This window comes from Pteropus vampyrus, unplaced genomic scaffold (assembly GCF_000151845.1).
Source record: "Pteropus vampyrus isolate Shadow unplaced genomic scaffold, Pvam_2.0 Scaffold353, whole genome shotgun sequence".
NCBI lineage: Eukaryota > Metazoa > Chordata > Mammalia > Chiroptera > Pteropodidae > Pteropus > Pteropus vampyrus.
In genome coordinates, this window is record NW_011889134.1 from 857,174 (window position 1) to 868,177 (window position 11,004).

The 11,004-nt window shown below is 37.2% G+C and overlaps 1 protein-coding gene across 5 annotated transcripts in view; it reads right to left on the reverse strand.

The window, feature by feature from the left end:
• GCM1 (glial cells missing homolog 1) overlaps positions 1–11,004 on the reverse strand; it is a 52,297-nt gene that overhangs the window by 18,126 nt on the left and 23,167 nt on the right. Inside the window, exons 6-7 of one of the 5 annotated variants that reach the window (XM_023522672.1) lie at positions 4,835–4,920; positions 2,207–2,305 (exon numbers count right to left, since the gene is read on the reverse strand). The exons of 3 other annotated variants lie outside the window; for them this stretch is intronic. The gene's annotated coding sequence lies outside the window, so the exon portion shown is untranslated. The remainder of the gene's footprint in view (positions 1–2,206; positions 2,306–4,834; positions 4,921–11,004) is intronic. One more of the 5 variants, XM_023522670.1, reaches the window with a different exon arrangement.

The window sequence follows — 11,004 nt, forward strand, 5'->3', positions numbered from 1 at the left end:
TACTTTTCTTCCCCTCACAGAAGGACCTACTGGAATCCCAGCTGCGGCATCAGATCCATCCTTGTCCCCAGAACCAACCAACTATGACATACGACAGGACTGAGGACCTTTTTCTCTGCACTCTGATTGAGCCGTGACCAGACTAAGCAGACCGATAACAGTACTGTTTTCTTAAGGCCATGGTCCTAAATTTTACCCACTTTCTTCTAATTAGTCTTCTGTTATTGTTAGTAATAACAATAATCACAGCAGCTTTCCTTGACTAAACACTTACAATGTTTAGTCAAGGAAATGTGTCAGGTACCATGATAAACACTTGACCTTTATAGCATCCCTATGAGGTAGATGCTATTCTTTTACAGAAGAGGGAATCAAGGTTCAGGGAAATAAAATCTCAAAGCATTTAGGCAGCAGAGCTGAGGTAGAACTCAGAGATAAGCCTGTTGGCCATGGTCCTGCATAAACTGTCCAATGCTGTTCAATGTCTGGAGCTTTTGTTTCTGCTCCTGTGTACTCGGAGCTCCACATTTGCTTTTTCCAGTCTCTGCTTCCTCCATTAAGACAGGAATCCTGCCCTGAAAGCCAGGTAGCTAGAGGCCTTATTGCTTGGTGCCTGACCTCAACCGCTGAAACTTGGATTGCTCAATATCTTGGTTCTTACATATTCTGTCACTCTGGGACCTGCCTATTGAGATCATTCTGGTTTCTTTCATCAGTAGTGGTGCTTTAGGCATTTTAGGAATAATTCTTTTTTGTGTAGGACCATCCCAAGCTCTACATCCCCAGACACTAAATGCCAACGACACATCCAAGACACAATGTCAACCATAACTTCCTACCCCCATATTTCCAAATGTTCAGAGAAGGCCAGGGAGAGAGTGGTATTGTACTGCCTCTGGTTCAGGGCAAGTATGTCAGACCCTGAATGCTAACTGCTTTGCCCAGACTGCCACCTATGGTTTCCATTTCATAGCCATTATTCATCTTGCTCTACCAGATGGGTGAATTTTTCCAGCATTTACAACCCTGTCTATCTCCCAATGTGTACCTTATGTCAATGGATATTCAAAGCCCTAACTCTGTCCATTAGCCTAGTCTCTCTGCTGGGGACTAAGCTATTTATTTAACATTTACTGTGTGTCAAATATTGTTCTAAACATTTCATCTTAACAACTACCTCATGAAATATAGTATTAGTAAGCTGTATTAGTATGAGGAAACGGAGGTAGAGAAGTTAGGTAACTTGATCTTTACAAGATCTTGAAGTAACCATTCTTCTGGCATCAGCAAATTGATCTTATTCAAAGAAGTATCGAGTAGAGAATAATGATGTTAAAAGGCATTCGTTTCATGATAGAATAAGTCTACCTGATGCACGGGCACTTTCTGATATCAACATTCCCCTGCCTCCTTATCTCATGTTTTAGAAAATTGCTTTCGTCCCAAAGCTGTTCATCAGAATTTTCTGTTCCTTCTGAGATGGGACTCGGTTTGATCTACATGGTCCTTCCCTGGAATTTTCCAAACAGGTGGAGAAATTTTTTTTCATTCAGTTGTCAAACTGTAAGCCTAACCTTAGAGTTGATGTGGACTTTGCTGCCACATGACAGAATTTGAGAGATGAAACTAACAAAGGAACAAAAATCAGAGGAAAGAGTTGGACAAAGAAAGAAGAAGGAGAGGGACCTAGGTACAGACAAGCCTGAAAAAATCCTCCTTTTTCTAATTATGTGATGGACATTTTCACTCACTTGAATTGAGTGTCTTTAATATGCACCATTAGAGATTTACTAACACACCTGCCATCTAAGTAAGCCTGAATTTAGTCTAGGCTTCAAAATAAACCACTTTTCTTTTTCTTTATGCAGTTCTCAAAGCAAGTAATCAAGGAGCTGCTCAGAGGTCACTTTTCTGACGGAACTTTGGATTTTTCCTTTAGGGTTTCTCAAATCTTAAAATGTTTGTGGCTCTCATGTGGAGAGGCTCCACATGATATACTTCAGTTCTAAAGACCAACCTGTATCATTTTCGATCTAATTCTGAGCTGCATCTGTTCTGAGAAATAAGAGGCTGACTTAGCATTCTCTTTCTAATTCTCTGGGCAGACAAGACAAATATGGTTGGCTGTTGAGATCCCTAGTGGAGATTTCTGGACCTCATACAGTTCTTTGAAATAAAAAGTATTTTGAAATCTAAAAATATTTACTTTAGCTGTAAGACTTGAGATCCATTTTACCAATAGAAATCATGACTAACATATATGTATATAATATCAGAATCACAACCATGAACCCGTGTCAACTCCCTAAAAAGGAAAAAAACAAAAAACAAACTCAAATTCGGAGCAGTGAATTGTTTTCAATTTTCTATAAATATTTTGCTGTCTTTTTGCGCTAAAAGGCAAGGAAAGGGTTGTCCTGCAGATTGAAAATAATGTAGGTAAAGTCAGAATTGAGAAAACTATTCTGTTTCTTAAGCAATTTTGCAAATTTAGAAATCAACACCTACTTTTTAAAATTTAAGAACTACAGCGGAAAGGTAGATGGGGGAAAAATTAAATCACTTCTTCAATTTAAATAAACAAACAAACAAAAAAACAAAAAAATAAATAAAAATTTTAAAAATAAAATTTAAGAACTACAGATCAAACAAAGCAGGAATTTGATCCTATCATTTTCATTGAGATATTCACATTTTTTATAAAGATAAAATTTTCATGATACTTTCACAAAAAATATGGCTTTATGATTATTATTCATTAAAATGTTATATTAAAATATGAGTTACTACTGTTATTTTAGATGAATTAATTTTTCAGTTTGATTTCTATTATGGTAAATATTGATAGCTATAACCACATAAATAAAAGCTGTTTGAGGTTCTCATTAATTTTTTTAAATTAAGTTTACTGGGATAACATTGGTTAATACAATTATATAATTTTCAGGTGTACATTATAATTTAACACCTGTATATTCTACTGTGTGTTTACAACCAAAAGTCCAGTTTCTTTCAGCTACCATGTATTTGATCCCCTTTACCCACTTCACACTACCCTTACTCTCTATATTTAACCCCCTTTACCCCATCTACCTCTCGCCTCCTCCCTCACCTCCTACCCTCTGGTAACTACTAGTCTATAGTCCATGTCCATGAGTCTCTTGTTTGTTTGGTTCTCATTAATTTTTGAGAATGAAAATTGATCCTGAGACCCAAAAGTTTAAGAACTGCTGCTTTAAAGTATTAAGTCTAAAGCACTGAACCTTGATCATCAGAGAGAGGGCTGTTTCTGGTGATAGTAACACTCAGAGTATAAGCTGCCCCATCTCCAGAGCTTCAGTGGTTTATATCTCAGGACTAGAAAGATGGCAAGGACTGAAGCGGGTAAGATGGTAAGAAAAAAGAGAATTACTTTCAGTAAAAGCATATATCATCAACACCCATAGGACAAAATGCCATTTGAGGAAGTAGGCTTTGCCCACAGCAAGGTTTTTTGGCACCCAAGACTGATTCCTGCTGGCCCAGAATCCACCAGGTCAATAGCCCAAGAGCTCTGGCTCAGCACTAGTGGCCACCCAGCAAAGGCAGAGGTGCCCAGCAGAGCCCATTCAGAGATACATGATTGGGGAAACTGAGGTATCCTCTGAAGCAAGCTGTGGAGACTTGAGCAGCTACCGGTCACCAAAGAGGGCAGAGCAGGAGAGGGAATGGTGATATCTGTGGTAACGGAGAAGGTTCAGTGATAAGCACACATGAGATACTACCTGAAGAAGACACAACAGAGATAATTGGGACTGGGTCAACATCCTGCTGTGGGTCCAAGGGCCAGCAAATAACTGCCTAAAACTCTTCATGTCATCCCAATTTAAACTCTGAAGCCAGGTGAAATCACAGATACTGACAGTTAAAGGATACTGAAGAAAATGCAACAAAAATGGTAATAGTTATTCTTTGTATTGTGGGATTACTGATAATGTTTGTTTTCTTTTTTATAATATCTAGAATTTTCTAAATTTTTCATAAGAAGAATGCATCCTTTTTTTATCATATGATAATTTTTTTTTAAAGAAAAGGTCAATGACATAAAGTAAAAATATCTATTCTTTGTACAGTACTTCTTAAACTTTTGGGTCTCAGGATGAATTTTTACACTCTTAGAAAATAATGAGACTCTCAAAGAGCTTTGGTTTATGTGGTTTGTCAATATTTACCATATTAAATATTAGAACTAAAAAAATAAAACTATTTATTAATTAACCTAAACTAATAGTAATAACCCATTACATTTTAACATAAATAACATTTTATGAAAAATAACTATATCTTCAAAACAAAAATTAAAAATGAGTCAAATTCTTTAACATTTTTGCAAATCTCTTTAATATCTAACCTAATAGAAGAGAGTGGGACATCTCCTACCTGCTTCTGCTTTTAGTCTGTTACAATATCATATATCATGCAAGCTCTTGGGACTTTACCGCATACTGTGAGAGATTTATAGTGCAGAAAGGCAAATAATGTCTTCATATTACCATGAAAATAGTTTTGATCTCTTAAACCTCCTAAGAGGGTCTGGGGGAACCCTGAAACTCCTTGGATTCATTTTGATAACCATTTTTTTTATATTATGCAACATGTGTTTACAAACAAATCTCATTTGACTCACAAAAATACTTTGAATTGAGCATGTTTTTAAACAGATGAGGAATCTGAGATTCAGAGAGGTTAACCAATTCATCCAAGATCACATGCTCAGATTCCTGTCTTTAGACTGAATCTAGAACTCGATTTCAGATAACCACATCAACTCTGTAAAAGCTTTTGAACTACCTACCTTTTCCTAGATAAGCAACAGCCTGGGACACTCAAAGAATTTTTACACAATAATTCCGATGGTTAATATTTTAACTCTAGAATTTGCTAGAAAAACAGAGACTCAGAGAAGTTACATAAAACAGAGCATGGCGTAGTAGAAATAAGCACAGGTCTTGCGGGGCATGAGCCCCAAGTTCCAGATGCCACTCCTCTAGTTATTTTCTTTACCTCTCTGGGCACAGGAATGACTCAAAAATGGGATGATATCTTACCTGCCTGAAGGTATGGGCTGGGCCAGATGATTGCCTAAGGTTCCTGCTAGTGGAAGGGCTGTCATTTACCAGAAATCTCAGTCATTTAGAAGGCTACAAATACAATGCCGCTGAAATGACTTTATTTTTGAAAGTTTAGCCCCTACAATTCTTCCTTTTTCTCTAACATATATTTGGAACATAGTATTTATTAAAAGATATCTCAGTCATCTTTCTTATAACTCCTTCAAACTTTGTCCAGAAAACTCAGCCTTCAGAACAATTCATTGAAATCACTTGAAAAGTTGATATGTAGAAATCCAGTGCAATTTAACAAGTCCCACAAATGTATAGAACACTTACTCTTGTGCAGCAGATATGTAAGACTCTAGAGAAACATGCACACCTGATTTTATTTCTGAGCATACTATTGGAATTACACCTTTACGATGCACTTAAACTGTTTTATTTTTCCCATTTTTAAAAATGTGGTAAAATATACATAACATAAAATTTACCATTTTAGCCATTTTAAAGCATACAGTTTAGGGGCATTAAGTACATTCACATTATTGTGCGACCATCGCCATCGTACATCTCTAAAACTCTTTTAATCTTGCAAACTGAAACTCTATATCAATTAAACAATAACCCTTTTACTTCCAGGCCCTGACAATCATCGTTTTACTTTCTGTCTCTCTGAATTAGGCTAATCTAAGTACCTCATATAAGGGAAATCGTACAGTATTTGTCCTTTTGTGACTGGCTTATTCCACTTAGCATAATGTCCTCAAGTTTCATCCATGTTGTAGCATGTGTTAGAATTTCCTTTCTTTTTAAGGCTGAATGATATTCCATTGTATGTATGTACCACATTTTGTTATTCATTCATCTGCTGATGGACATTTGGGTTGTTTCCTCTGCATTTAAGCTTTTCAAGCCTTTATTTAAAAGTTAGAGAAACTCTACATAGATAAAGAAAAAAGCAAAATAGAGTTAATGGAAATACACAGGAATCAGAGAAGTATGTACTGAGTTACTTCAAATTCAAGATGCAAATTTCAGTGTCAAAAAAAGGCAGATTTTTCTAAATTTTAAGTTTCATAAGATCAAGGAATGTATTGCATTTAATTTCACATCTCATATAAAATATAGCAAAATTCCCGGAAAATTCCATTAACTTATCTTTGAATATACTAGCGTAGTATACAATTAATGAAATATTTTGATCTGAATTTTTATTTAAGTATGCTTGGTATACAATCTTATATTGTTTATATTAGTTCCATGTCCCACTAATTCTAGTACTTATCTGTCACTGTGTAAATTTATCACAATATTATTCATATATTCCTCTTTCCCTTTTTACCCATCCCACCAATCCAACTTTTCTGGTAACCATCCCTTTGGTCTCTGTTTCTATGAGTCTGTTTTTATTTTGTTCTGTTTTGCTTTTTAGATTTCACATATACGTGAAACTATACAGTATTTGTCTTTCTCTGCTTGACTTATTTCACTTAGCATAATATCCTCTGGATCCATCCATGTTGTCACAGATGGTAAGATTTCATTCTTTTTTATGGCTGAGTAATATTCCATTGTATATATGTACCACATATTCATCCATTCACCTATAAATGAACATCTAGGTTGTTTCCATATCTTGGCAGTTGTAAATGAACACAGGAGCTGCATATCTCTTTACCACATTTGATTTTACAACAATCTTATGAAATGGACAGAGCAAATATTTGTGTAATTTTATGGACGAAGAAGCTGAGAATCTTTGCAATTAGCTCATTACCAGGCAACATGGGATTGGGGACACCACCAGAGGTCTTATAACACCAACTCCAGTGCTGTCCCTCTATCCACACCATCTGTCAGTAGTTGTGAATGAGCATTTGAAGTCACTTCCTAAGTACAATTTCACTGCAAGGCACAGAAATACAAGCTAAACAATATCTAGGTCCTTCTAAGCTTATGATTTTATGTGACAGTTTTCCATGACAGCAATTGTTTTTTTGTTTGCTTGTTTTTTGTTTTTGTTTGTTTGTTTGTTTGTTTTTAACATGAGGATGTATCTATGTGAGATCAGGCCTTCTAACACGTATATTTAGTTAATGGTGAAATGATTCCAAGTTCTGTTAGAGACCCTGTAATCATGAGAGGAAATCAGCAAAAAGTAACAGGGGAAAGTAGAGTTTTACAGGTTAGGTAGGAAGAGCTTTGCTCTTTGATCCTCATGCTTAGTTTTAAAAAAGTAGGTATAAAGTTGATTAAATGTATGATAGTTGGTTCAAACAGGAATATTAGAAAAAAGTTACGAAGTGGTCAAATTAATTATACCGTGAGTGGTCCAGCCTCCTTGCAAGCCTTTGGATTGTACCTTTCTCAGCTCACTCAGCCCAGGGGCTCAGTACCCTGAAGCTTCTCTGTATGCCCAGCCCTACCCTGTACCATCTGAGCCCCTTTCCAGATAATTCCCCATTCTCTGCACTTTTCCCTTTGTCTCATCAAACTTGTCCATTTAAAACTTCTAGTTAAAAATAGCAGATTGTCCATAGACATTTATTTCTCCTTCTACCTCACACCCACTAGAGTAACTGTAAAGGAATTTAAAACTGAGTTAGGGCAAAAATTTAAAATAAAAATTAAAATTAAAAAAGAGACAAGGAAGACACAGGACAAGAGAGATTTCAATGAATTTTTGGAAGACAAAGTAGACAATACTAAACTGAAATATTCGTGGAAATGAATAATTGCAGTGCTGAGGGCATGCCTTAAAATTCCACAGATCAGAATAAAATACAAACTCTTCACGCTGACCTGGAATCCCACATGATCTGGCCACTGCCCACCTCTATGAGATCATATCTACTGCTATTCCCTACTCCCTCTATTTCAGCCATACTGGGTTTCTTTCTGAATAAGCAAAGTTGATTTCTGCCTGGGAAGTTTTGCACTTCCTGTTTTCTCTCCTGGGGGCTCTCGCATCTCATTCATGGGGGCCTCATAGGAGTTACAAGATAAAATGCAGAACATCATTAAATTTGAATTTCACATAAATAGCAAGTAATTTTTTAGTACACATATGTCTCAAATATTGTATAGGACATACTTATACTGGAAAAGTATTAATCGTTTATCTGAAATTCAAATTTAACTGGAGTCCCATATTTTTATTTGCTAAATCTGGCAACCCTACATAGGAAGCTTTTCCTAATCAACTTACCCAGTCACTCTCCCTCACCCCAACTGCCTTTCAGTTCCAATGCTCTCTTATCTCCTTGTTCTGTTCTATTTTTCCAAAACACTTACAATGACATGAAATTATATGTTTATCGTTAGCCTCGCTCATTAGTCAGATAGAAATTTCCATGATTCTATGAGTAGAGAAACGTTATATATCTTGTTCCTAGCTATCTCTCTAATTCTTGAAATTTCATTTGAAGAGATGAATAAATGTACTGTATGGAGGAGGCATGAGAACTAAATGTTAAATCAAGCTGTATTCAGAGCTTGTAATATATGGCTGCCAGACCACGGAAACCTACATAACAAAGGAAGATTCCTGGGATCACTAACAAACCATTCGCCCACATCGTGAAGAGAAAACAGAGTCTTTAAGTTGTACCCTATGCAAAATAAACCCAACCATTCATTCATATGGCCAAAACTCATGAGGAATCTATGGAACAAAGGCTGGGGACTGCCATCAGGCTTTCCTACTACCCATGACTTTCATGCTACATACCCTTATCTTTCACATTGTATACTCATACTATCAAAGAAAAATAGGTAAACAAAGTCTTTAAACTGTAATTCATAGAAACTAAGAATGATATATAGACTGAATTCTCCAAACACTCAGGGTTTTTCAGTCTTCCCAGGAAAAGAGTGTTCCTTAATAGAGATTACTTTGCTTGCTACTGAGATAAGGAAAATTGAGGACTGGGGAAAGGCAGAGGTAGTGGCCCCACAGGACCAGCTTTGGTCATTGTCCTTAGCCAGATCACTGTTTTTACCATCAACCTAGAGGGCAGTGAGGAACTAGTTGAAGATGTGGGCCCGGAGTATTTACGGTTGCAGCAACTGGCCAAGAGGTGGCAGCTCTGTCTTATTTGGTGCCTGGTCCCTGCCAGGGCCATTGCCCCAGGGAGGTGGGGTGCTCAGTAGAAGATCAATCGGGGTCACTTGAGAGGCTTGGCAACTTTAAACTGTGGAAGCAGTTTTATTACATTGCTGCTGCGATTACAGTAAGTATTCAGCAAATGTTTGAACAAGTCAACTCTATGGCCAATCATTAAGATTGCTCCCCTGAACACACCTTCAACACTTTTGCAGGTACCACAACCCTGGTTTATTCAGCTCTCTGCTTACCCTACTGCTGTCCCCTTGCAGCAAAAAAGTGATTAGAGAAAACACCACCATGCTGATTGCTTTCACTTTATGCCCATGTCCATAAATATCATGTGGGCACTTAATCATTCTGTATTTCCCTAGTGCATTCGCTCTCACACTCTCTATGCGACAACTATTTCACACTTTTAACTCACTCAGTAGAGCTCCAATGACTCACTGCTAATGGGCTTGCTTTCCATTTCACTGAGAAAAGGAAGCAGCTGGAAGGGAACTTCCTTGATATCCCCACCAACATCCACACTCTGGTAGTTGGCTTTCCTGCTTGTTATTGTAGTCGAACTGTCCTAGCTCCTAAGGGCAACCTTGCCAGTGCCCTTGATGAATCCCTTCCTATCTCCATGGGAACATGATTCCAGTAATTTTCCATAACCCTTCATCATTAATTTTCCTCTCTCTACTGTGTTATTCTTATTTGCATATAAACCTGCTATTACCTATCCCATTGTTATTTATAATCCCTCTTTGGCCCCAATTATCTATCAGTTATGGTCTCAGCTCTCTCCTTCCTTTTCCATTAAACTTCCTGGAGTTTTTCCATGCTTGCTGATACTAGCTATCTCCAAAGCCTTTCCTGCCATTCTTGGTTAATCTCATTGCTATGATGCTTTTGTTCAGATCCTTCCAAAGAAACTCCTCTTGACTGCCACATTACCTAAATCCAAGGGTTACCTCCACAGCTGATTATTGCTTCTCTTGGAAACTCATTCATTGGCTCCCAGGTCACCATAATCCGGCTTTTTATCCTCTCTTCTTACTTCTTTGCTGACTTAGCCTTTTCTCTCCATTCTCTTATTCTTAAACTCAGTCCTAGGATTTCTTTTATAAACACAATCTTACTCTCTTGATGAGCGCCTCCAGTCTCATGACTTTAAATATCACAGAGATATTACAATTCCCAAATGTATGCTTCCAGCTCAGACTTCTCCACTGAGCACCATACTCTAACATGCCTACTCAACATTTATCCATGACCATTTAACTGACACCCAAAACGGTATCCTGATATTCTACTGCTCTGCCCATAGTCTTCCTATCCCAGTGAATGGCAGCCCCATTCTTCTAGTTCCTCAGGGGAGAATCGTTCTTGAGTCCTTCCTTTCTCTCACATCTCATTTCTAATCCTGTAAGAAATCCTGTAGACTCTATATTAAATATATCCAGATTCCATCCACATCTCAGCATCTCCACTACTATCACCTGGGCTAAGCTACCACCAACTCTGTCTTGAATTACTGAAATGACCTCCTGACTTATCTCCCTGCTTCCAAGCTTGAGCTCCCACAATTTAATTTTAATATAGTAGCCAGAGTAATCTTGGAATTTTTTCCCCAAGGTTCTAGGATGTCCAAAAATTTAAAAGGTCCCTTCCCTTCAAAAAAAATTCTCAAACTGTTTCTAAAACTCTGTTCCCACCACTCAGTGACTACTCTCCATCTCTTTTCCTATCAATAACAACAACCATTACTCTTAAATGTTAGATGCTATCTCATTTCATCTTTGCAAAAGGTGTTGA